At 48.6% G+C, this 26009-nt stretch overlaps 1 protein-coding gene across 2 annotated transcripts in view; it reads right to left on the bottom strand.

The window, feature by feature from the left end:
* Nucleotides 1–13953, bottom strand: part of WIPF2 (WAS/WASL interacting protein family member 2) — a 35676-nt gene extending 21723 nt beyond the window's left edge. The window contains exon 1 of one of the 2 annotated variants that reach the window (XM_056126988.1): nt 13799–13953. The gene's annotated coding sequence lies outside the window, so the exon portion shown is untranslated. Of the gene's footprint in view, nt 1–13312; nt 13534–13798 lie in introns of those variants that run through there. The other variant, XM_056126990.1, reaches the window with a different exon arrangement.
* Between the last annotated feature and the right edge of the window lie 12056 nt (nt 13954–26009).

Here is a 26009-nt window from a genome sequence, read left to right as displayed (position 1 = left end):
CAGTGCTCAGAGGACCATATGGGATGCTGGTAATCGAACCCAGGTCGACTGCATGCAAGGCAAATGCCCTACCCACTGTGCTATCGCTCCAGCCTCTCACCAGGACTACTTCTAAGCACAGAGTTAGGAGTAACTCCCGAGCATTACCAGGTGTGACCCAAAAACAAAACGAAACAAAAAAACATCAGCAGAGGCTAGAGAAATACAATGGCGAGCAAGGGTACTTGCCTTGCATGTGGCAGGCACGGGCTCAATCCCCAGCACTCCATATGGTCCCCTAAACACTGCCAGGAATAATTCCTGAGTAATTCCCGAGTAGTTGTTTGCCTTGCATGCACCCAAGCTGGGTTAGATCCCTGGCATCCCATATGGTCCCCCAAGCACTGCGAGGCATAATTACTGAGTACAGAGCCAAGAGTATCCCCTGAGCATCGGCAGGTATGATCCCTTCCCCCCAAGAAGTCAACAGTTTGGGGTTGATTAATGCTGCTCTAGAAACTGAATAAGACAAATTTCTACAATCTTACACTTAATTCTAGGAAAGATATGAGCAAGGAAAAAAATATAATTGGTTACTGATAAAAACAGAAAGAAGGTGCCATGAAGAGCAAGTATGAAAGTAGGGTGGAAGGGCTGGCGTGATAGTACAGCGCATAAGGTGTCTGCCTTGCCAGGTCAGATCCCCAGCATCCCATATGGCATATGGTCCCCAAGCATCACCAGGGGTGATTCCTGAGTGCAGATCCAGAGTAACCTCTGAGCACTGCTGGGTGTGGCCCAAAAAACCAAAAACAAAACACACACACACACACACACACACACACACACACACACACACACACAAAGGAAAATGAAAATAAGAATTTTCTTCATGAAAACTCTGGGTAAATAAAGTCTTTCACAAAGAATTAACAGAGAGCAAATGAAAACTCCCAAGTGGGAAATAAGCTTCATGAATCAGGTAAGGAGTAAAGAGCCAGTGGGATACGCAATCTACAGACTAGGGAGTATCCCTCACATCCAACGCGCCAAAAATACAGAACATCAAAAATTGTAAATCTACAACTTTAAAAAAAATAAAATAAAATAAAGGGAAAATACAATAAAGGGAAAAAAAAAATACAGAACATCCTCTCCACTAGGCCAGAGACAGTCTAGTGGCTAAGGTGCACCCTATCAGGAGCAATCCCTAAGCAGTGCGCCAGGAGGAAGCCCTGAGCACAGCAGGTGTGGCCTGAAAAAAAAAAACACAACAAAAAAGTCTGTGAAGCAAGAGCTTCACACCTACAAATGGATTGAGATTCAAGAGTAATCTCAATCCCACAGGATTTAAGTACTAGATAGGGACTTAGGGAATAACTGGACTCCAAGGTCAAAAGTCACCAGATGGGGGCTGGAGCGATAGCACCCAGGTTCGATTCCTAGCATCCCATATTGTCCTCAGAGCGCCGTCAGGAGTAATTCCTGAGTGCAGAGCCAGAGTAACCCCTGAGCATCACCGGGTGTGACCCAAAAAGCAAAAAAAAAAAAAAAAAGTCACCAGATGGTAATCTGTCTTCACCTGCCCTTCAACTTGGTTCCTGGAAAAGAGAAGGGGGGGAAGGAGGGCAAGGAGGCTGGGAGCACAGGGGCATGACTAGACTCAGGAGCTCCAGAACCCTGATACAGGAGAAGAGCAGGGAGTTACCTGAGAGCACAGGCCAGTCTAGGAAACTGACAGCGAAAGCCAAACAGGCGCCTCCAATTACCCAAAAACAACGGAGAATTTGAAACAGGTCTCCAAGTGTCCCGGGACTAGAGGAGAGGGGGCCCAGACAATTTGCTTTTGTCTACAAGGAAAACATACTAATGCACTAACACTGGGGGCTGGAGCGATAGCACAGTGGAGAGGGGCGTCTGCCTTGCACACATCCAACCTGGGTTCAATCCCTGGCATCCCACATGGTCTCCTGAGCGCCACCAGGAGTCATTCCTGAGTGCAGAGCCAGGACTAACCCCTGAGCATCGCAGGGTGTGACCCAAAAAGCCAAAAAAAAAAAAAAAAAACCCACAAACAAACCCATGCTAATGCCAGAGAGAGTACAACACAGCAGGTGCTTGCCTCACATGTAGCCAACTCCAGCTCAGTGTCAGGCACCACATATGGTCACCTGAGCACCAGGAGTGATTCCTGAATGCAGAGCCAGGGAGTAATCCCTGAGCGGTCCAAGGAATTTTAAAATTTAAAAATACACACCAGGGACTGGAGTGATAGCACAGCAGGTAGGGCGTTCGCCTACACGCGGCCGACCCGGGTTCAATTCCCAGCATCCCATATGGTCCCCTGAGCACCGCCAGGAGTAATTCCTGAGTGCATGAGCCAGGAGTGACCCACCCCTGTGCATCACCAGGTATGACCCAAACAGCAAAAAAAAAAAAAAACAACAACAACAAAAACCACCATGAAATGAAACCACCAAAATGAAACCACCAAAATGCTAGGGCTGAAAATTCTAGGATTTCACAACTAACCCTGAATGTTTTACTCTATATCAATAACTTTTCACTGCTATAAGCAGCACAGAACCCTGGAAGGGAAGAAAGCAAAAAATAAATTAACTAGATGATAAAATCCTTTCTATCAGACAGGATTTTGCTAATTTAAGTATATTTCTAATTAGACACCCTCTCTAAGATATCTCTTTTCCGTTGTCCTAGATTATTTTTTGCAAAACCCTAAAAATATAAACTCTGAAGACTATTTGTTTATGTACTATTTGATGTGGAAAATGATAGGTGCCACAGGTATTGAAGAACCCAGGAAATAGGTCCTCTTATTTAAAAAGTTAGCAAACCAGGGGCCAGAGATTAGTGCAGTGCGTAGGGCATTTATCTTGCACTCATCCAACGTGGGTTCAATCCCCGACATCCCATTTGATCCCCCGAGCACTGCCAGGAGTGATTCCTGAAAGCAGAACCAGGAGTAATCCCTGAGCACTGCCAGGTGTGGCCCCAAAACAAACAAAAATAATCAAATAAAATGTTAGCAAATAGGAGGCCAGAGTATGGGGGTGAGGTTCTTGCCTGACACTCAACCCACTACAGTTAAACCCTGGTACCATCACCACAAATGATCCCCCAAGCACTGCCAGGAGTAATGTCTGATCCCAGAGCAGGAATCTTCCTTGAGCACCATAAGGTATGGCCTCTCATAAATAAATAAAAATTTAAAAATAAATAAATAAAAACCCTAAATAAATAAAAATTTAAAAATCCAATGCCTTATCCATTAGGCTGGAGTGATAGCACAGCGGTAGGGCATTTGCCTTGCAAGCGGCCGACCCCAGGTTTGGTTCCCAGCATCCCATATGGTCCCCCGGGCACCGCCAGGGGTAATTCCTGAGTGCATGAGCCAGGAGTAACCCCTCTGCATTGCCGGGTGTGACCCAAAAAGCAAAAATAAATAATTAAAATAAAAAAACAAACAAACACTGTCCTCCGTTGTTCATCGATTTGCTCGAGCGGGCCCAGTAACATCTCCTTTTTGAGACTTGTTGTTACTGTGTTTGGCATATCAAATACTTCATGGGCAGCTTTCCAGGCTCTGCCGCACGGGCGAGATACTCTCGGTAGCTTGCCGGGCTCTCCGAGAGGGGCGGAGGAATCGAACCTGGCTCGGCCGGGCTGGCTGTGTGCAAGGCAAACGCCCTACCGCTGAGATAGCACAGCGGTAATTAAAATAAATAAATAAAAATCCAGGACTGGGAGAACAGAACAGGGGTTGGGGCACCTGTCATGCATGCAGCAAACCCTGGTTGGATCCCCAGCACCAACACAAAAGAAACTATAAATGGCTAAGAATAAAAAAAAAGGGGGGGGAATTTAAATTAAAAAGTCAAAGATAATTTTTTTTAAATGTCTGAAAAATCTTCCTAAACAGAGATCAAGGAACCCTCAGCAAATAGTCCCATCCCTCCCCTCAGGCCACCCTGAAAGCACGGAGTACTGGACAGATGGGACGTGCAGACAGTCTCGGCAGGGCCGGTCAGAGATCTCCTAGTGAGACAGAGACCAACAATGAGCCCAAACGAAGATTTAGCACTGTCCTGTGACTTCATTCACTAAACTGTTGGGTTTTGGTTTCTGCTAGTTTGGGGGCATACCCAGTGGTGCTGGGGGGCAGGACGGGGAGAGAGTGCAAAGGATTAGCACACACGTTTTACATGCACCAATTCCAAGTTCAATCCCTAGTACTGTGAGTTCTCTGAGCGTCGCCTGGAGGAACCCCGGAGCACAGACCCAAACCTGGGCACTACTGGACAGAAATCAGAAAGAAAATCCAGGAGATGGCTCCCTCCATGGCTAAACCTACCTTTCCATGGCTAAACCTACCTTGTTTAGACCATGAGTTTGATCCCCAGTGCAGTCCACATGTTCCAAATGTTCCCTGGCAGATTTACTATTTGTGTTTGGTAGTTCTGTTGTCCGTGCCCCTCCCTACAGGTAATTTCCTGCTATACCACAACTTGAGGGTTATAACTTCCCAGCAGTGCTCAGGGAACCGTGCAGTGCTGGGGTCGAACTGAGGTCAGTCACAGTGGGAAATGTGCATGGGTGAAGGGATGGGTGTTGGAACACTGTATGACTGAAACACAATCATAAACAACTTTGAAACTGTGTATCTCAAAGTGATTCAATAAAAAAGGGGAGGGGAGGGGAGGGGAGGGGAGGGGAGGGGAGGGGAGGGGAGGGGAGGGGAGGGAAGGGAAGGGAAGGGAAGGGAAGGGAAGGGAAGGGAAGGGAAGGGAAGGGAAGGAAAAATTAGGGCCAGAGCAATAGTACAGCTGGTCCTGTGTTTGCCTTGCACACAGATGTATATGTACTGCCGAAGCGAGCACATGTCTTGCACACAGATGACCTGGCAGCTGACCTGGGTTTGATCCCCAATATCCCATATGGTCCCCCGAGTACCAGGAGTAATTTCTGAGTGACGAGCCAGTAATAAGTCCTGAGTATCATCTGGTATGACCCAAAAATAAAATTTTAAAAAGTTGACCTAGGAATAGACAGGCGTGGCCCCAAAACTGAAAATAAAAAAAAAATAGGTCAGAGGCTGTCACAAGTTCACCTGGCTGTGGCATTTGCAAACTTGGCTCCAGTGCCCACACACATGCTGGCTGGGGATGGCACTTCCTGACCATGATCCATGCAGTCTTTTAGTGGTACTCACACGGGTCATGCTACTTTAGTTATGGTGAACATGCACACCCAGCTGTAGTGCCACCAGGAATCTTTCCAAAGGCTGGGATCAGGGACAGCAGTGGCACCAGGCTTCCAGAGCAGGGTTGCCAGGACCACGCTGAGCACATGGGGAGCCCCAGGGTGTTGAACTCCACACTTTCGGCTTGCATGGTGTGTCATCCAAGCCTCTGTGCTGCCAGGCAGGCCTTGAAAACCAAAATGCTTGTAAGGGGATCTGGGAGTCCAAGTTCAACAACACTTGGTGGCAGGGAGGTCTGGAATAGCACACTGCCCTCAATGGAATCAACCAGCACAGATGCACAGCGCAGAGGAGAGCTAAGAATATACTGCACGAACACAAATATGCTGGCTGCAATGTTCTCTCATTAATATACCATTAAAATTATACCCAAGGGAATTCAAATCTTAAGAAACCAAGAAAATAAATAGTAAAGGAGGGAAGAGCAAAGTGAGAGATGTCAACAAAATTCTAGAAGCTCAGATGCAGGTGCACTAGAGAAATTTTCACAGAAGGGAAAAAGCCAAAATGTTGCAGAGGAAAGAAGTTAGCAGATCCCACCAGAAAAATCTCCGAAAAGGTTCCAAGGTTGAGGCATCGGATATAGGATGAAGCGATACAGGAGGGGCTAAAACAGAAGTAGAGCGCTAATGGTTCAGCGGTGGTGCGTATACAGGAGCCCTGCACATGACCAATTCTGGTTCGATTCCCAGCCCCACACAGCTGCGCTATCTCTCTCAATCTAGCACTGAGCACATGCAAGACCTCAAAATATACAACCCTCTAATGAGTTGTTCTAGATAAACAACTCTTTAACAAAAAGACTTATACTTCTATTGCCACCATAAGCAGCCCATGAGCTCATGCCACCATGAGCATGAGCCAGAAGTTGCCCTCTGTGCACCAGGTGTGACTAAAAAATAATATCTCATATATATGAGATATATATACATACATACATATATAACTGGGCCAGAAAGATAGCATACAGCCTTGTCTTGCACACAGCCAACCCAGTTCAATCCCTAGCACCTCAAATGGTCCCCTGCCAAGAGTAACCCGAGCGCTGAGCCACAAGTAAGCCCTGATCACCGCTGGCTGTGACCCCATAAACAAACAAAAATAGTATCATACTCTTACAACTTTGATAAATCATTGAACTACTATAAGTCAAATGAATCCTAATACTGTACAAGCAAAATAAAGTTTCAAATTGACCACAACTTCTAGCACCATCAATAGTGGTGCAGTTACCAATGCAGAAAATCCTGAACAAACAGAAGTAATTAAAAGGTTATTCTGCTTGTTGCTACAACTCGTATCAGACTCAACTCTAATGGCAGCAGATTGCCTAACATGACCTAAATCTCTGCCACAGCCAAGTGTAACCAAACAACACTCACCACCCGAGCTCACTCTACCACAGGTCACAAGTTTCTTCACAAGTATGTGAAGAAAATTCCAGCCAAGGTAAGAAATCTCAACCAAGGAGTCCGAGACAGAGTACAGAAGTTAGGATGCTTATCTTGCACAGACTGTTCAGAGTTTAACGCCCCCCCCCACACACACACACACAGAGGAGTGATCCCTGAGCGCAGAGCCAGAAGTAAGCCCTAAACACAGTCCAATGTGGCCCAAAACCAAAAGGAAAGAAAAAGAAAAAGAAAACTGACCAAAAGTAAACATATAGAGGGATAATTCTGAAAGTCAATTATGTTAGCTTCTTTGTAAGTCTTTTCAATTTCATGGAACTGGAAAAAAAAACTGAAACAATCAATATCTGTTGTCAAACATATCTTTAAAAGTTCCAAACCCCAGAATCTAATTTGGTCCCCAGCATCGCCAGAACTAATTCCTGAGTGCAGAGATGGGAGCAACCCCTAAGTATTGTCAGGTATGACCCCAATTTTTTTTCAAAAGAAAGAAAAAGAAAAGGCTTCAGGGATGGGGTCAAAAGGGCCGAAGTGCAGGCTCTGCATGTAGAAACCCCAGGTTTGATCCCCCAAGCACTACACTAGGAGTAGCTCCCATACCAGTAGATGTGACACAAACACACCTGCCTTCCCCCCCCACCCCCACAAAAAAAAGGTGAAAAAGAAAACTGAAGCAGATGCTTAATAAAATGCTGGTCCAAACCACACGGAGAGAAGTGCCGTAATTCATTTCAAAGATAATATGTCAAGTCCCAACTCACCACAGATAATGGAATAGCTAAACTGTGACTTTCCTTGTCAGGCAGTTTTTCTCTTCTCTCTCTAGTACCCTTAAGTTACCAGAAACACAAATGCTGGGAAATGTTGCACATTTTCATCCTTTTATCACTAGCAATGGGCTGCTAAATCAAGAGTCTACTTTAAGTTATAGAAATGGGTCAAAACGAATGCAATTACACAAGAAAGGTACTAAATCACACAGACGTATCTGGGCTTTGACGACTACTACTGATCAGAATAAAAGCCAATATACTTCGGGTCAGAGAGTCCAGATACATGCTCAACTCGGGTCTGATGTGGCACCCTGTGTGGTCACCTGACCACACCCCCACCACCACCACCCAGGTGTGACCCTTGAACACAAAGCCAGAAGCAGCACCAAGCTCCACTAGGTGTGGCTCAAACTGCCCCACCCCCCAAGTAGTCAATATACCTGCAGATAAAAATGCTGTCATGGCTGGGCTGGAGTGAGCTAGGACAGCAGGTAGGGCATTTGCCTTGCACAGGGCTAGGTTCAATCCCCAGTACCCCATATGGTTCCCCAAGCCATGAGTAATCCCCCAGCACAGAGTCAGGGTGAGCCCTCAGCAGAGTCAGGTGTGGCCCAAAAAACAAAACAAAACAAAAGAAAAACATTTCTGAGATGGGAAGATATTTCAAAGGGCTGAGCTTTGCGCAGTAGCAGTATCATAGCCAATGAGGTTTATCCGTGGCATGATTATTGCCAAAGGGCTGGAGTACACACTTTCCTTGCTGGAGCCCAGGTTCAACCCCAGAGACACAGGGCTTCTCCCCACCTGCCCACCCACCGCAGCATCACATGGTCCCCCCCTTCAATCTCCAGCACCACAATAAGGGCAATCCTCTGGCACCACATCGACAACAGAAAAAACCTTTGGATCTAAACCTGAATATCAGTGGGAGTTGCCCCAAACACCACTGGTGTGGCCCAAAAACAAAAGTTTTCATATATTTCATATATTGCTACTGACTCTTTTATATTAAGATATATTGCCCAGAGGCTGCGATATGGTAAAATAAGTGCCTAAAAAAATTAAGTGCTTAAAAAATTTTTTTAATTAAAAAAAAATTTTAAAAAAACTGCTTCAAATGCATGAGGCTCCGAGTTCAATCCTAGAATCAGTTACTCCTCAGTTACCTTCCTGAGCAGCCAAAGTCAGGCTTCCCTTTGCTGTCACGAGAGCATTCAGAGCCACAGTAAGGATCACTGGCAGATGTCTCCCCGCTGCAACCCTACTGGCCCAGGTGCACGGGTTGGGTTGGTCTCGGCCACTGCTGTCTTTAAAGCACCCAACACAGAGCCCGGCACACAGACACAGCTCAAAGATTTTGTCAGCTGAGACAAAAGCACAGGGAAACAGGCACTCTTGTGGCAGGTGTGGTGTTGGAATGTTGTAAGCATGAAGCCCTACCACTGACAGTATTATGTTATAAATCATCATGGCTAAAATATAATTTAAAGAAACTTTTGTCAAATCACGGAGACGGCTCAAAGGGTGGTGCACAGGCTTTAAATGCTGGAGTCCCAGGTTCAACCCCCAGCACCACATGGTCCCCCGCTTCAAATCTCAGCACCATAGTAAGTGCAATTCTCTGGCACCACATTGACAACAGGAAAAAAAAAAAACCTTTGGATCTGAACCTGCTTTATCAGGAACAGAAAACTTCGGAAAATGATGGCAGGAGAAAGCTGAAACCAGGACCACCTATCAAGAGGGTTCATCAGGGAGCTAGTTCCAATTTTACAAAGACCAGTGCCATCCACTAAAGAAATGGTTTTCATAATCCATCCTATGATCTATGGAAGACACAGTTACCTTCAACTAATTATCACCTGAGACAGAAGGGTATTATTTACTAAGTAAGCACACACTGAAAGGGCATTTACTAAGCAGAACTAAGTATGCAGAACAACCATATTAAATGGTCGTAACCTTGCCAAGCTCAAATGGCAAGTTCGAAGTCAATTTCTGGCTTCCCTTTTTGATAACTTGTTTGCCTACACTGGCTCTTTTCACTTATTTTTTTTTTTTTTTGGTTTTGTTTGTTTTTGGGCCTTTGGGCCAGTTGTGCTCGGAATCACACCCAGTGGTCCTCAGGAAACCGGGAACTGTAGGCAGTGCAGAAAATCAAACTAGGGTCAGCACTGTGCACTGTAAGTACCTTAACCTCTCTTCTATCTTGCCAGTCCTCTTTCCACATGATTTTTTTTTTTTTTGGCTTTTTGGGTCACACCCAGCAATGCTCAGGGGTTTATTCCTGGTTCTGTATTCAGGAATTATTTCTGGCGGTGCACAGGGGAACCATATGAGGTGCCAGGGATCGAACCCGGGTCATCCACCTGCAAGGCAGAAGTCCTACCTACTGTACTATCACTATGGCCCCTTTTTCCACATGTTAAGTCAAACCTTGAAAGCTGAGGGACCAAAGCGATACTACAGCATGTAGGGTGTTTGCCTGACCCACATTCAATCCCCAGCATCCCATATGGCGCCCCCCAAGCACTGCCAGGAGTGATTCCTGAGTGTAGAGCCAGGAGTAACCCCTGAGCATCGCTGGATGTGGCCCACGAACAAACAAAAATCTTGAGAGCTGAAACTGTTTTGCTTCAAATAAGTTTTCCTTACGAAGCAGTTCTGGGCATTCTTCGGTACCCTCCATAACAATACCCCAAAGTTTCTAAGTTTATCTATAGCTCCCCAGACTCGAAGGATGAGGAAGAATCAGGCAAGGCTCTTTCTCGGTACTCTAAACTTTCAAAGCTAGGCAAAGGCAATGATTCGGAACCCACATGCCAGATGAATGAGGAACAGATTTGAATTGAGAACAGAGGGCAAGAACACCGAGTAAAGAGCACTGCTGCTATTTCCTTGCGGAGCAGCTCCCCACCGAACCTCATTTTGTATGGAACACCCCATCCCCTCTAATCTGGGGCATATCCCCCAAGCGACCTCTCGCCAACGGGAACTCTGCCAACTACTGCTAGGGAGCGGTGTGAAAAACAGCGGCAACAAGAGCCTACTCTGAGAAGGAGATCAACAATCACACTCCAGAAGAAAAGAAGTTACTTGGCAAAAGGACGCAAGTTGCCAAAACGTTAGTAACAGCTTCAAGGTCCCAGTCTGTGTCCCTGTCACTATTCTTTGCCTTGACAGAGCCCATTCTTTGGCCCAGGAGGCCCAGCTTGGCTGGTGTCACTCTCCCCATTTGAAGCAGTCAAGAATCCTTTCAATATGGCGGTCTCAAACTGTGACACACACAAGATGTCCACCAGAGACTAAGAGGGAGAGAAAGGTATAATTTGTTGTTTTCCACTTAGCCCTGGCTTAAGCACAGCAGCGGAGAAACAGAAGATCATTATGCTTGAGAAGCAGGCGGGCTGGGGCTGAACGGAGAGCACAGGCTTGACGGATTGGAGTGCTGGCCTAACATGTGAGAGGCCCAGGTTCCGCCTCTCATGAGGCCTCGTCCCCTGAGCACCACCAGGAACAAAACCTGTGCACTGAATGACCCCCGAGCACTGACAAGTGTGGTCTAAAATCAAAATTTTTTTAAACTTAAAAAGAAGGTCATACCAAAAGTCTAGAGCTTTGAGCCCTAATTTATTTCCAAAATCCTCATGAAAGCAAACCAGGTGGGAATCATACCTGCCACGCACGTAGTCAACCAAGGTTCAATTCCCCCAGCACTCCATATGGTCCCCCAAATCAAACCAGGGTTGGAGAGACAGTACAGGGGGTAGGGCACTTCTTAAATGTGGCTGACATAGGTTTGATCTTCAGCACCCCAGATGGCCCTCTGAGCCCCAGTTGAAGTGATCCCTAAGCTCAAAGTAAGCCAGAAGTAATTAGCCCTGAGCACCACCAGGTGTGATCCAAAACCAAAAAGCGCCAGTCAAAAGGACACACTGGGGGCTGAAATGAAAGCAGCATATTAAGCAGGTCTTTACCTCCCCAAAAAAGCATATACGCTATATAACCGGCAGCTTTTCCTGGATTTCAGTGTGCAGACTATGGTTTGCTGAAACAGCCTGAGCGAACAGCCTGTAAATTTCAGAATTAGCAACAGAAAAACAGACTTAAGTACAACAGAACTAAGAAAGAACATCTGACAATCTGATCCTCAATAGGAACAGGCCTCCTCTCTCCCTAAGTCCTCACTAAAACTTAGAAACGCCGCAGTTCTCCACACCGTCACTTTCTCCTGCATTTCACCTTTGTGCTGACACCACCTAACTAATCAGGACCCACCAAGATAAATACTACTTTGAGATCAAGTGTGAGGTAGACTTGGATCCTGTGCCCTCTTAAGCAAAGCCACATCAGATCTCAGAAATGCCAAACTTCCAGAAGCCTTCAAAGCAAGTTCACCTTTTGGTCAAAGTGTTTAAAAGTATTATGCCCAAAGGAAACTTTATCAGGAAGAACTTTTCAAAAGCTAAAATAGTCCATAAGCACATCAGTACCCATGAACCAGCAACGGGTAGACACTGGTTACACCAAAATTAAGATGAACTGGGGCCAGAGAGGTAGTACAGTGGGTACAGAGCTTCCCTTGCACATAGACCCAGATTGGCTCTTCAGTACCCACAATGTCCCCCAGCCCTCCAGGAATGATCCCTGAGCACAGCACCAGAAGCCCTGAGTACTGCCAGGTGTGGCCAAAAAGAAAAAAGGGGAAAAAAAGGATAAACTATCTAAAATGCTAGTTTTGATGAATTCTCAAGAGTTCATGAAGACCAAAAAAAGAAAAGAAGGGGCTGGAGCGATAGCACAGCGGGAAGAGCATTTGCCTTGCATGAGGCCGACCCGGGTTTGATTCTCAGCATCCCATATGGTCCCACAAGCACCGCCAGGAATAATTCCTGAGTGCAGAGCCAGGAGTAACCCCTGAGCATTGCTGGGTGTGACCCAAAAAGAAAAAAAACACTCTAGTGGCTAGAAAATACTATATTCTCTATCAACCAGTTTCATTCATCCCAACTCTAACCTCCCTCTCCCCATCTTGATGAAGCCATTACAATGTAACACAGTCACCTGACTTTTGTTTGCTACTTAAAATTGCCTGAGATAAATTTAAAAAGGGAATTACAGCTTGCTCTTCAAAGCCAGCGTTCTCACTAGAACTTGTATCTCATTTGCTTGTCTCTATGTATTTTTGCTTGCTGGCTTGCTTTTCCACTTTATAGAGAAGCTGGTGTTCTCTCCAACTTCTTTCTCTTCTCTCACATCTAAGTTTCACTCAAGAAAAACTACCTTGCTTCACTTAAAAAAAAAAAATTGCATGTCAAATCAAAAGCAACTATTCCCAACACACACACACACACACACACACACACACAGAGTCAGGCTGAGAAGATCTGAGGAAGTCACATCTTCTTTAAATTCTCTCCATCTTGTTTTCTGAGATCACTTACCTGCTACCACTTTGAAGATCCCACCTGATTAACACAATTTTCAGAGGCCACGTGGGCCCAAAGCTGCATTTCAAAAAGGGGGAAAGAGGGAGGAGGCAGAACTGCCTCAAATGACTGCCTCAAAGTGACTTAGTAAATTCCACTGGAGGCTAGAAGAATCCTTAACTCTCTGAGGGTCTACTGATTTGTAAAAGAAAGAGAAAGGCACCCCAAATACCGAAAAACCTTAGGGCCAACCTAGCAGCAAGGAAAGAGGAGGTGGTCCAGGACAAGAGCTGACAGTCCCTCAAAAAAAAAAAAAAAACCATGCATTCCAACACACCCCGGCTTCTAGCAAGCTGCCCATCCCTTCTGCCCACGTCTAAAACCAGGCGATTTCGAGCCCCCCCTCTCTTCCCACCAGAAGCCTCCTGTCAATCCCACCTTCCATTCATTCCCGGCGGATTCCTCCTCAAACCCGGCTCCGGGGCGGGAGCACTGGCCCCGGCCCGCGGCTCCGCCCCGGCTCGTCCCCGCGACCTCCTCGCCGCCAGCATCCTCCAGCGCTGCGCCGGCTCCCAACAGGTCCTCCCGCCCGGCTCCCGCTCCTGCGCGCCCACCGGCTCCCTCCCCTCGGCGCGGCCGGCCCGAGCCCCACTTCCGGCCGTCCCGCCAGCCGCCGCCGCCGCCGCCGCCAGGCCCCCGAGCGCGGCCCCCTGCCTCGCGCCCCCCGCGCCCCCGCGGCACCCGGAGCGCAGGCCCCGCCCCCGGCCCCTGCCGCAGGCCCCGCCCCCTGGACCCTCGCCCCCCTCCAGGCCCCTCCTCCCAGGCGCCCCCTCGCTCCTCAAGCCCCGCCCCGGCCCTCCGGCCCCCTCAGGTCCGCAGGTCATTGGCGCGGCGACCCCAGCCTTTCCCCGGCCCCGTTCCCACCTGGCCGCGGCTGCTCCGGGAGCGAATCCTCCGCCACCTCCACTCGGGCTTCGTCCCCTCCTGCTCGGCCCCCAGCAAGCTCCCTTTTTGCGCCGCCGCCGCCCCTTTTGCCAACCCGGAAATGGATCTGCTCCCACCGTTCCCAGCGTCCGCGAACAAAATGGAGGCGGGGGAAAGCGGAGGAGGGAGCCGGGCGCGGAGGCACGCTGCGCGCAGGCGCAGCCGGAGAGCCCGCCCCCGTCGGCGCCCGGACGGGCGGGCGAGCGGGCTCTCGCCGCCATCTTGGGAAGGTCGCTGGAAGGCCCAGCAGCCCGGGGCGGTGGGGTTTGCCGTGGGCTTCACCTGGAAGGAGCTTGCTCACTGCCCTTGCCGGAGTTCTTGCCCTAGAGAGTCTGATTTAATAGATCTGCAGTCATAGCATAAGCATCAGCGCTTTTAATATTGGCCGGCTTGGAAGGTCACTGAACCAAGAGGGTCTTTTTTTGGGTCACACCTGGCGATGCACAGGGGTTACTCCTGGCTTTGCACTACAGGAGTTACTCCTGGCGGCGCTCGGGGGACCATATGGGATGCTGGGAATCGAACCCGGGTCGGCCGCGTGCAAGGCAAAAGCCTTACCCGCTGTACTATCTCTCCAGCCCCCTGAAGAGGGTTTTGAATATAGTATTGGCTTGATTTCACACCCTAATACATACACACCTACCCACAAGTTTATCTCCAAATTTGGAGATAAATACCCACCCTAGCCCAGTTTTGTAAGGGGCCAATAGTCAAGCTCCTGTTGTCATAGCAACAGAAGGCCACCTTCCCCCCCCCCCCATGCTGAGGTCATCATAGCCACCTGCTTGCCCTTAAGGCTGTGAACACGCACCTTCTCAAGAAGGCTGGTACTCTGAGGAGGTGCCTCAGTTTTCAGGGCTGCTGAGAAGCCACTTGGGGCAGTGAATACTGTGCACTCGCAATGGACAGTTCGTCAACTCAGCCCCAGCTAAGAATCTCTCTCCACCCACAGAAGTATTTCCCACTACAACCCACCTTACCGCAGTCTTGCCTCAGAATGCGCCTTGGGTCCCACATCCTTGCACTGATTCCCAAGTGAAGGCACAAGATTGGGTCTTAGTTCCAACTGCTTCTCAGCCAGATGCCTTTGGGTCTCATCTACCCCTGTATAATAGAGTCTAAACATGCCTGTGCCTCCTATTTCCTGGAGTTGTGAAAGGCTGGAATCAGGGAGTGAATGAGAAAGCACATGACAAGCATAGAATTATTATTACTGTTTTTCTTCTGGTCTGCCATGAGTTGTGTTCTGTACCACCCACTAGCCAAGTCGAAGTCACAGCATTTACACATGCCTACTCTGGGCCAGGCACTGGGCTGGGCACCAGAATATGGCTCCAGAGGTGACTACGGCCCTCGGGGAACTCTGCCTGGTGGGCAGACGGGCATGTAAATAAGCAGTTGAGCCCTACAACAGCAGGTGACGAGAGCCATGGGGACATATGTGCTGTGGAACGTCAGAAAGGAGAGTGATTAATCCTGTGAAAGACTGAAAGGAGGTTTCGTAAACAGTTTAGAACTGGGCCTTGAAGGATGAGTAGAAGAGTCTTACTAATGAGAGAAGGCCGGGAACACATTCCAGGCAGAAGGATCAGTGGGTGGGAAAGACTTTGAGGTATGTAGTCCTGCATGTCTGAAGGCCACTGGGTGGGAGGCAGGGGGATCTGAACTCCCAGTTCTTCAATCTCACCTCCCCTCTCTTCCCACCTCACTCACTCACTCTACCCCCCACAGATCTGATTTCCATCCCCACGCCAGGTGGTTCCTTGTCCTCGCTGCACTCTGCCTCTTTCTCGTGCCCTCATTCAGTGCAGGCCTTAACTCAAAGGTCTCCGCTATAGCGGCCATTCCCCATAGCTAATGTAAGCCCTCCCCTTCCCCCATTCTCCATACCGTCACCCCATGAGAAGGGCAGCCCCAGGTGGGGAGGACAGGGGTATTTCACTTACATGTGGGAGACAGAGGTGAGGTTCCCCCAAACAAAAAAGAAAATGTAATATTCAAAGGGGCCACGGAGATAGCACAGTAATCAGGGAGCTTGCCCTACTTGCAGCTGACCTGGGTTTGATCTCCCGGGTCAGCCCTGCACATCCCTGGGTGTGGCCCCAAAATAAAAACAAACAAACAAAAAAATCCAGGAAGCCCTGTGGATATGTAGGGATTGTCCAGGGCAGAAAAAAGGGAACAGCGTTTCAGGGCACAAAAATAGTATGTGGGTGGAAAACCAGACAAATGGTTGCATATTCCAACAACTGAAAGTATTTTGACTGGTTAAGAGCTAGAATGTAGGAAAGGCAAGAAATTAGGACAAGTGGGCAGATACAGCTCTCTGGTCAAGCACAGCCTTACATGTGTGAGGCTCTAGGTTTTACACCTGGCACTGTGCGTATATATATATATATATATATATATATACACATACATACATACACATACACACACAAAAATAAATAAATAAATAAATAAATAGTGCAAAAATCCGGGGAGAAACCAGAGGGATAGCACAATGGATAGGGCATTTGTCTTGCACAAGACAGAACCAGGTTTGATCCCTGGCACCCCATATAGTCCTCCAAGCCCCACCAAGAGTGATTGCTGAGCACAAGAAACAGGAGTAACCCCTGAGCACTTGTGGGTGTGGCTCAAGTCAGTCGAGGGAGATAGATCAAAGGGCAGGAACAATTGCTTACATGCAATAAATCCTCAGCATCACATGGACCCCAGAGTACTGCCAGAAGGGACCCCCAAGCAACCAAGCTGAGTGGGCCAATAAACAAAAATTAGGTCAAGACTTATTTATAATAGAAGCCCAAGAGATAGTACCTCAGGTCGGACACTTCTGTTGCATGTGGCTGACCCGGTTTCAATCCCCAATGCTCTATATGGTCCCCCAACCACTGTCAGGACTGATCCCTGAGCGCAGTGCCAGGAGTAAGCTCTGAGCACTGCGAGGTGTGGCCCAAAACAATCATAATATGGAAGTAGAGAGACAGTAGAGGGGAGAAAACTCTTGCCTTGCAGGTGGCTGAACCCTGTTTGATCCCCAGCACTGCACTTGGTCCCCCAGGAACAACCAGGAGTGATCTCTAATCACTGCCAGGTATGATCCCTCCCCAGAAAAAGTAAATGACAGTGATGTGGAACCCAGGATCATTCCTGGTTGAGTTCATCCCTCACATTGTATCATTTCATTATATCCCTGTCCTCTGTGTACAAAAATCCAGGAGCATTTCTTTATTATGTGGGAAACAAAAGGGCCTCCACAAATTTTTATATGGCCCCGTGGAACCACTGTCAAAGTTGACAGGGAGTTAACTGTGAAGGACTTTAATTATCTCTTATATCTGTACCACGTTAGAGTTTAGCCTTAGTGCCACAAGGAAGCCACTGAAAAATTTAAGTAGAGAAGCACCCTGACCTACTTTTTCTTCTAGAAAGATCCCTGTGACTGTTATATGAAGAATGGATTAGTTGGGGGCCACCCAGGATGGAGGTAGGGATGCCTAAGGGCTCTGCAGAAAATTCAGTGAGAGGGTGATGGCATGGATGGCTAAATACCCGCTTGGAATAAAGGCAAGGAGACAGGACAGCCCCGCTGCAGAGCACAAGGCCTCGAGTCCTCATTCTCCCTGCTCCTGATCAGTCTCTCCCAACCTCAGACTCTACACTGCACAGGGGGTAAGATTCACTGGAATGTAACATCAGGACGTGGGTCAAGGGTCTTAGATATTTTCGGGGGGAGTATTTTAGACATTTTGATGATTAAGGTAACAATGTGCATCAAAACTGAATGGAGTGGGGCTAGAGCGATAGTACAGAGGGGAGGACTTTTGCCTTGCACAAGGCTGACCCGACCTGGGTTCGATCCCCGGCATCCCATATGGTTCCCCAAGTACCACCAGGAGTAATTCCTGAGTTCAGAGCCAGAAGTTACCCCTGAGCATCGCTGGGAGTGACCCAAAAAGCAAAAACAAGCAAACTGTATGGAGTAAACACTCCTGTAACCATGTGACCCATATGATCACTGTCTTCCCGTTGTTCATCGATTTGCTCCAGCGGGCCCAGTAATGTCTCCATTGGAGACTTTGTTGTTACTGTGTTTGGCATATCGAATACGTCACGGGGAGCTTGCCAGGCTCTGCTGTGTGGGTGAGATACTCTCAGCAGCTTGCCGGGCTCTCCGAGAGCGGTGGAGGAATCGAACTCGTGTCGGCCATGTTGGCTGCATGCAAGGCGAATGCCCTACCGCTGTGCTATCACTCCAGCCCGACTCATATGATAATAAGTAAAAATTGTAATGAGTTTGCTGAAAAAAAAATTAAAAAATAAATTTGCTGGGACAGAAAAGATAGTACAGCAGGTAGCAGGTAGGGTACGTGCCTTACATGCAGCCAACCCGGGTTCCACCCTGGTCATTCCATATGGTTCCCCAACCCCTGTTAAGAGTGTTCCCTGAGCATAGAGCCAGGAGTAAGCTCTGAGCACTGCCAGGTGCACCCCCTACCCAAAAAAAAAAAAAACACAAAAAGCCTCCCCCAAGCTCCCGAGCTCTGCAAATTTGTTGTACTTCATATGTGGGGCCTGGGATGTGGCTAAAATGATAAAGCACAGGCCAGAGCAATAATGCAGTGGGGTAGGGCTCTTGCCTTTCATGTGGTCAACCCAGGTTTGATCCCCAATATTCCATTTGGTCCTCTGAGGCTCACCAGGAGTGATCACTGAGCACAGAGCCAGGAGTAACCCCTGAGCATAGATGGGTGTAGCCTTAAAAACAAAACAAAAAAGTGATAGAGCACACACTTTCCATGGGTGAAGTCTGTGCTTCAGTTCCTAGCACCATGTGGTTCCCTGTAACAACAGCAACAAAAAGTGGGGGAAGGGCCAGAGAGAGAACGAGCACAGCAGATAGGATGCTTGCCTTGCACGCAGCTGACACAGGCCCATATAGTTCTGACCCTGGCACACCATATGGTTCTCCGAGTCCTGCCAGGAGTGATTGCTGAGCATAGAGCCAGGAATAAACTCTGAGTCCCACCAGGTGTGGCCCCCAAAATAGAAAATGTGGGAGGAAAGCAAAGAATCTGGGATGGTGTTGCAGGAGCCTATATTGGGCCTAGAACCAAGCGTGAAGAAAACCTGGTAGTTTCTATCTTTGTGCTTTGGGAACTTTCTGGTAAGAATTGGGTTATTTAACTATAATGATCACGAGAGGCCCAGCATGCCAGCTGTTTGCACCAGAGTGTGATAATATGAACCACTCATCTCGAACCTTCCAGCCACCAGCACCCACTAACTGTAGTCACATGAGAACCTCCCCCCACACACCCTGGAAGAGAACCGAACTATCCAGCTGAGCCCAGAAAACTAAGAGTGAAAAGATAAGAGCTGTTTTCCACCACCAAATCTGAAATCACTTGTTCCATTGCTGCAGTTCCCCAAACAGAAATATAGTGATGAAACCTAAGGCCAGTGATAAGAGAGGAAAGAAGAATGCTAGGCCAGACCAAGGACTCTGGGTGCAAGGGTCAGGACAGCATGGGAGGCCATGAAAGGGTGCAGAGAGCGCTCCAAGGAACAGAGTGTCTGAGAAGCCGTGATGCGTGTTCAGGAAGGAAGGATAGGCAGAAAGGGCCAGGACAGAAGAGAAGCAGTGTCCGTCGGAAATGGGAATGACGGAGTCAGTGATCTCAGAGAGAACAGTTTCAGGGAGGAACAAGGACGGAAGCTGACTGCCCTGGGTTATAGAGTGAAAGGGAAATACCATGCGATGAAGCCCAACATACTAGAAGTGTGTTGCCTTGCATGCGACTGACCTGGGTTTGATCTCCTGAGTCAGCCCTGGAGAGTGGTGCCAGGGATGAAACCCGGGTAAGTCCCTGAACCCCTGCACCATGAGGGTAACCCATGAGTTATTAGTGTTCCCCATGAGGAGACCAGAGAGCTAGTGCAGTGGTTCCAGGGCTTACCCGGTTTCCATTCCTGGCACCAAGTGGTTGCTGGACCTCTGCTAAGAGGATCCCTGTAGGACTAGTGGGAACAACCCCCAGTGCTAGCGCTCTGACCCTGAGGTTCCTATTTTAACCAGCTGAAGGTTCAGCACTGCCTTCTCATTGCCAGGTACCAGACAGTGAACAGGACTCATTCTGGTGAGCACCTGAGAATGAAGCCAATGCACAAAGTGTGTAAGATGTCCATAATGGTGGCTGCCTTCAAGAAAATCCAGGAGCAGTAGCACAGCAGGTAGGGCATTTGCCTTGCACACAGCTGACCCTGGTTTGATCCCCAGCATACCCCAGCATACCCTGAGCACCACCAGGAGTGATTCCTGAGTGCAGAGCCAGGAGTGATCCTTGAGCATTGGCCTGTGTAACCCAAAAACTAAACAAAACAATTCAGGAGGGGCTAAAGAGATAGTATAAAGGTTAAGGTACTTTATCTTGCACGTGGCTAACCCAATACTCAAGTTCCAACACTACATATAATCCCCTAAGCATTGCCAGGAGTGTCCCTGAGCACAGAGCCAGGAGTAGCCCTGAACCATCACTGGGTGTGGCACAAACCTCCTCCATCCCTGGCACCCTGTATGGTCCCCTAAGACCTGCCATTAGTGATTTCTGAGCGCAGAGCCAGGAGCAAGCCCTAAGGATGGCCAGTTGTGGGCCTCCCCCGCCCCCCACAAAAAAATGAATGAGAGATAAAGAAACATAGTAAGTAGATATATACCTTTAAAGAAATATGGTCGGGCTGGAGCAAAAGCACAGTGGGTAGGGCATTTACCTTGCACAAGGCCAACCCGGGTTCTATTCCCAGCATCCTATATAGTCCCCTGAGCACTGCCAGGGGAAATTCCTGAGTACAGAGCCAGGAGTAACCCCTGTGCATCGCCGGATGTGACCCAAAAAGAAAAAAAAAATATGGTCATGAGCTGAAGAGAGAGAATGGATGATAAATAAATGGGCGGCAGAGACTCCCAATTGAATCCCAAAATGGATTAGTGCCATACAGAGATATCTCTGGAACCCAACCGTTTACAATCTAGAAATTTACATTTACAATCACATGATCTCTTATGATATTCAAAATGAGCAATGGTACAGCGGGCAGGGCGTTTGCCTTGCACGCGGCCGACCCGGGTTCGATTCCCAGCATCCCATATGATCCCCTGAGCACCGCCAGGAGTAACTCTTGAGTCCAGAGCCAGGAGTAACTCCTGTGCTTCGCCGGGTGTGACCCAAAAAGAAAAAAAAAAAAGAGCAATGGAAAGTAAATTATCTAGCGTCTGCCCTGGCAGATAGCAGATCGGCTTGAATGGTGGTGGGACAATTCAAGCAAAACATAATGCCCCAAATTGGAGAGAGAGTATTGGGGAAATTGTCTGCCACAGAAGAAGCAGGGTGAGGACTGGGATGTGGCCGGGGTGGGGGGGGGATGGAAACTTGGGGACATCAAATGTGCGCTGGTGGAGGGATGGGTGTTCCACCATTGTATGACTGAATCTCAAACATGAAAGCTTTGTAACTCTATCTCACAGTGACACAATAGAATAAAAAAGTAATGTGGAGTTCATGCCCAATTCAATCAGCTTAAATCAATGACTGAACAAATAGCAGCACTCCTACATTTATTTAAATAAATAAATAAATAAATGGCCGGGCATGTTTTTCATTTGGAAGCCCCAGGTTTGATTTCCCAAATAATAATAATAATTGTTATTATTATTATTTGCTTTTTGGGTAAAACCGGAAATGCACAGGGGTCACTCCTGGCTCTGCACTCAGGAATTACTCCTGGTGGTGCTCAGGGGACTATATGGGATGCTGGGAATCGAACCCGGGTCTGCCACGTGCAAGGCTGTGCTATCGCTGCAGCCCGTTATTATTATTATTACATATATATGTATGTATGCATGTATGTATATTCGGTTTAACTGCTAAATGGCGAGCCAGAGAGATAGTCCAAGCAAGCATTTGCCTTATACTCTGTCGACCTGGGCTCGATCCCTCTCTCCATATTAGGTCCCTTGAGCTCTGCTGTAAGTGACCCCTGATTGCAGAGTCAGGAGTAATCCCTGAGCACAGCAGGGTGCGGTCCAAACACGCACACCCCTCAGACAACATAAAGGGCCAGCAGACAAGGGCGAGAATGGAAACTTAGAGTCCGTCTTCCCACATGTCTGATTCCTGCCTGCAGTGAGACCTTGGGGAGAGATTTCTGGTGATCCCAGTAACACTCCACCCGTTGGCGGCAATTTGCTTCCTCCCAGCCCCAAGGGTGAGGAGACCGTCATTGCGGCAGCGACACCTAGTGGACCTAAAGGGCACTGCATACATTTTCCACCGCCGGTGCCAAGGGGGCAGGGTATTAGCTGGTCTTCCCAGGCCTCCTGATCTTCACCTTTTCATTAGGGGCTAGGCCGGTTTAGGAGATGCAAGGCTGTTAGGAAAGTTCCTTCTCTCCCACACAGTCCTCAGAGCCCATTTTTAATAGGGGCGGGGGCGGGAGAAAGGCACACCGGGCGGTGTTCAGGGACACTCCTGGTGGCTTAGGGCACCATGTGGAGTGCTGGGCATGGATCGCCACTGCAAGGCCACTGTCCTCCCTGCTGTACTATCTCCCCGACCCTCCGCAGAGCCCTTAGACCCCTCTGACTCTCAGTTACTGTCCGCACAAAGAGGTCGAACACAGGTGGGTGAGGGGACGGAAAGGCCCCACCTGGGTGGGCAGCTGGCAGGGGTTTCCGGGGGCTGGCCCTGACCATGCGGAGCTTGCGCCCTGAGCCCTGGCTCCCAGTAGCTGGGTTCGATCCTGGCCTCTTTGAGCTCGGTGGAGAAAACTTCAAGATCTCGTCTCTCATCTGGGAAACGGGACTAAGAGACTCCTAGGTGGGCTTGGGAGATTTAAAAAGAAAAAGAAGAGGCGCCGAAAGCCAAGGAGAGTGAGCACAAAAACAAACAAAAAAACACTCAAATACCAAGTCCTGGTTGTTTCTGTTATTGTTAGTGTTGGGGATCACGCCTATGCAAGGCTTGTGTTCTCTCACCCTCACGAGCGATTATCATCACCTGCAAAGGGGGTCGAAGATGCTGAGCTGGGAATGAGGCAACAACTCTGACTTCCTCTGCCCTCCTGGGGGAGGCAAACAAATATCAAAGGCCTGGGCCCCAGGACCCTGCTCTAGGGCTCGGAGTCCTTGAGGGGGTGACCAGCACCTTCTTCAGAGGAGGGCAGAGAAGGCCCTGCCTCTCCACCAAGGCTCCACTAGTCTCTAGTCCCACAGGACAGGGCGGCACAGAGCTTGTGAGACTTCACAAAGCTTGTCCACGACGCTTTGGCCGTCATGTTCTCCTCAAGAAGAGCTTTCAGCAGTTTTCTCTTATGGTCCCCCACCCTCTCTCCACAGACCAGTGATGAATCTCCTTGGCTTAATTCCTAGAACACCAGTCTGTGTCTGCTCCAGTGTTATGGCTCGTGTGTGTGTGTGTGTGTGTGTGTGTGTGTGTGCGTGCACATGCAAGCGGGAAGGTTTGAGCCCTACCTGGCAATGCTCAGGTGACCATCTGCGATATGGGGAATGGGACCTCAGTCAGGGCCACGCAAAGTAAGCATCTTCACCCCCTGTGCTCGCACTCCGGCCCTGAGGCTCTAATTTTAACTGGCTGACTGCATTTGTTAGGCACTGCCTTGCGCATGCCAGATACCCAGGAGGCACCTGTGAAGTGTAGCTCATTCTGGTGAGTGCCTGAGAATGAAGCTGATGCACAAAATGTGTAAGATGTCCAATAAAAGTGGGTGCCTTCAAGAAAATCCAAAGGGGCTAAAGAGATAGTTTAAGGGTTAAGACACTTGACTTGCATGCACCTGATCCATGTTGAAGACCCAACAGCGCATATAGTTCTCCAATCACTGGCCAGGAGTGACCCCTGAGCACAGAGCCAGAAGTAAGCCCTGAGCACCATTAGGTGTGGCCCAAACCTTGTCCAGAAAGGAAAGAAAACGATGGGTGTTTGATAATTGTGTGACCAAAGCTCAAACATGAAAGCTTTGTAACTGTATCTCACGGTGAATCAAAAAAAAAACGGGGTGGGGGAAATAATAATAAAATAATAAACAAACAAAACACTGTCCTCCCATTGTCCATCAATTTGCCCGAGCAGGCTCAGTAACAACTCCATTTTGAGACTTGTTGTTACTGTACTCGGCATATTGAATATGACACGGGTAGCTTGCCAGGCTTTGCCGAGAGGGGCGGAGGAATCGAACCTGGTTCAGCCGGGCTGGCTGCATGCAAGGCAAACACCCTACTGCTTTGCTATCGCTAGGGCATTTACCTTGCATGCAGCCAGCCCGGCTGAGCCGGGTTCAATTCCTCCGCCCCTCTCGGAGAGCCTGGCAAGCTACCGAGAGTATCTCGCCCACGCGGCAAAGCCTGGCAAGCTACCTGTGACTTATTCAACATGCCAAACACAGTAACAACAAGTCTCAAAATGGAGATGTTACTAGGCCCACTCGAGCAAATAAAATAATAAAATAAAATTAACATTCTGAATAAAAAAAAAGTAATGTGGACTTCATGCCCAATTCAATCAGCTTAATCAATGGCTGAATAAATAGCAATACTCCTACATTATTAAAAAAAGAGAAAAAAAGGAAAAAAAAACATAGGAGGACTAGGGCCAGGGAGACAGTACAGCAGTAGGGCACTTGCATGCAACTAACCAGGGCTCAACCCCTGGCACCACATAAGGACCCCTGAGCGTGGGCAAGAGTGACTCCTGAGCACAAAGCCAGGAGTAAACCCTGTGTCCCAAAGCCAGGAGTAAACCCTGTGTCCCATTGGGTGTGACCCAAAACCAGAACCAGGGGCCAGAGTGATAGTGTAGTGGGTAGGGCATTTGCCTTGCACGTGGCTGACCCAGGTTCGATCCCCAGCATCCCATATGGTTTCTGTGGACTTCCAGGAGTAATTCCTGAGTACAGAGCCAGGAGTAACCCCTGAGCATTGCCAGGTGTGATCTAAGAAGACTAAAAAATCTCAAACAAACAAACAAAAAACCCACAAAATTTCTTCCTCATAAGTGAATGGTTGTCATTGTTGGGCATGTCCTCTGAGGACCATGGGCTTTAACATCTCTTGACTATTCTTTTTCCTAATTTTTTCCCTTTGTTTTTTTGGGCCAACCTTACAGTGCTGGGGCTACTTCCAGCTGTGTGGATCAGGGTAACTCTGGAGAAATTTAGGGCCCCTCTTGGTATAGGGAATGGAACTGGGGTCAGACACCCTAGTGATCACCCTACCCCTGGACTATCTCTCCAGCTGCTCTTGGGTGTTCCTTCAAGTAGATACTGAACATCTTACCACTCACTCCCATTAGCAGTGTGTCAAGATTTTGATTACTCCACATCCTCCTGCTACTTGGTTTTGCCACTTTTTCTCTGAACTTTCTTTTTCTTTTTTCTTTTTTTTTTCGGGGGGATGCTGGACCACACCTGGCAGTGCTCAGGGCTTATTCCTGGCTCTTGATCAGGGATCACTACTGGCAGAGCTCAGGGGACCATCTGGTGTGCTGAGGATGGAACCCAGTTTGGCCATGAGCAAGGCAAGTGCCCTACCCATGTACTATCATTCCAGCTTCTCAATTTTTTTAGGGAGTGTGGTAGAGGTGGAGGGGACTCTCCTGGGGGTCACTGGGCTTCCATGCTGCTCAGAGCCTGTGGCACCAAAGGTCCCAGAGTCACCCAGCAATACTCGGGGCTTTAAGGGCTACACCCAGCAGTGCTCTGGGGCTCTGCATTGTGTCAGGGAATGCACTGGGGTCCTCACATATAAGCAGACCCCCTGAAGCCTGTGCTCACCCCACCCCAGCTTCAACCCTCTTTTCACATCCCATCTAATTCAGATTTGGAAAACAGCCCTGTGCGGCCCCATGGAGGAGCAAGAAGTAGGGTTCAGAGTGGATCCCAGAAAGGCAGCCAAGAGGCCAGACCAAAGGCTGCACGGTCACCCAGCAGGGCAGGAGTACAGGCTGGACTTTGTACTCATGTGCAAGTCATTGCGAATGGGATGGCCAGGACCTGGAGCTGGCCACTGGCCATAGGACCGGCCAATGAGACAGCTGGAAGAGGGTGAAGGAGATACCTAGAAGGGGCCGACACA

The sequence above is a fragment of the Sorex fumeus genome, unplaced genomic scaffold, assembly GCF_029834395.1.
Source record: "Sorex fumeus unplaced genomic scaffold, SorFum_2.1 ptg000063l, whole genome shotgun sequence".
NCBI classification, from domain to species: Eukaryota; Metazoa; Chordata; class Mammalia; order Eulipotyphla; family Soricidae; genus Sorex; species Sorex fumeus.
The sequence above is the reverse complement of the archived record's forward strand: the minus strand, read 5'-3'. Positions and strand labels throughout refer to the sequence as shown.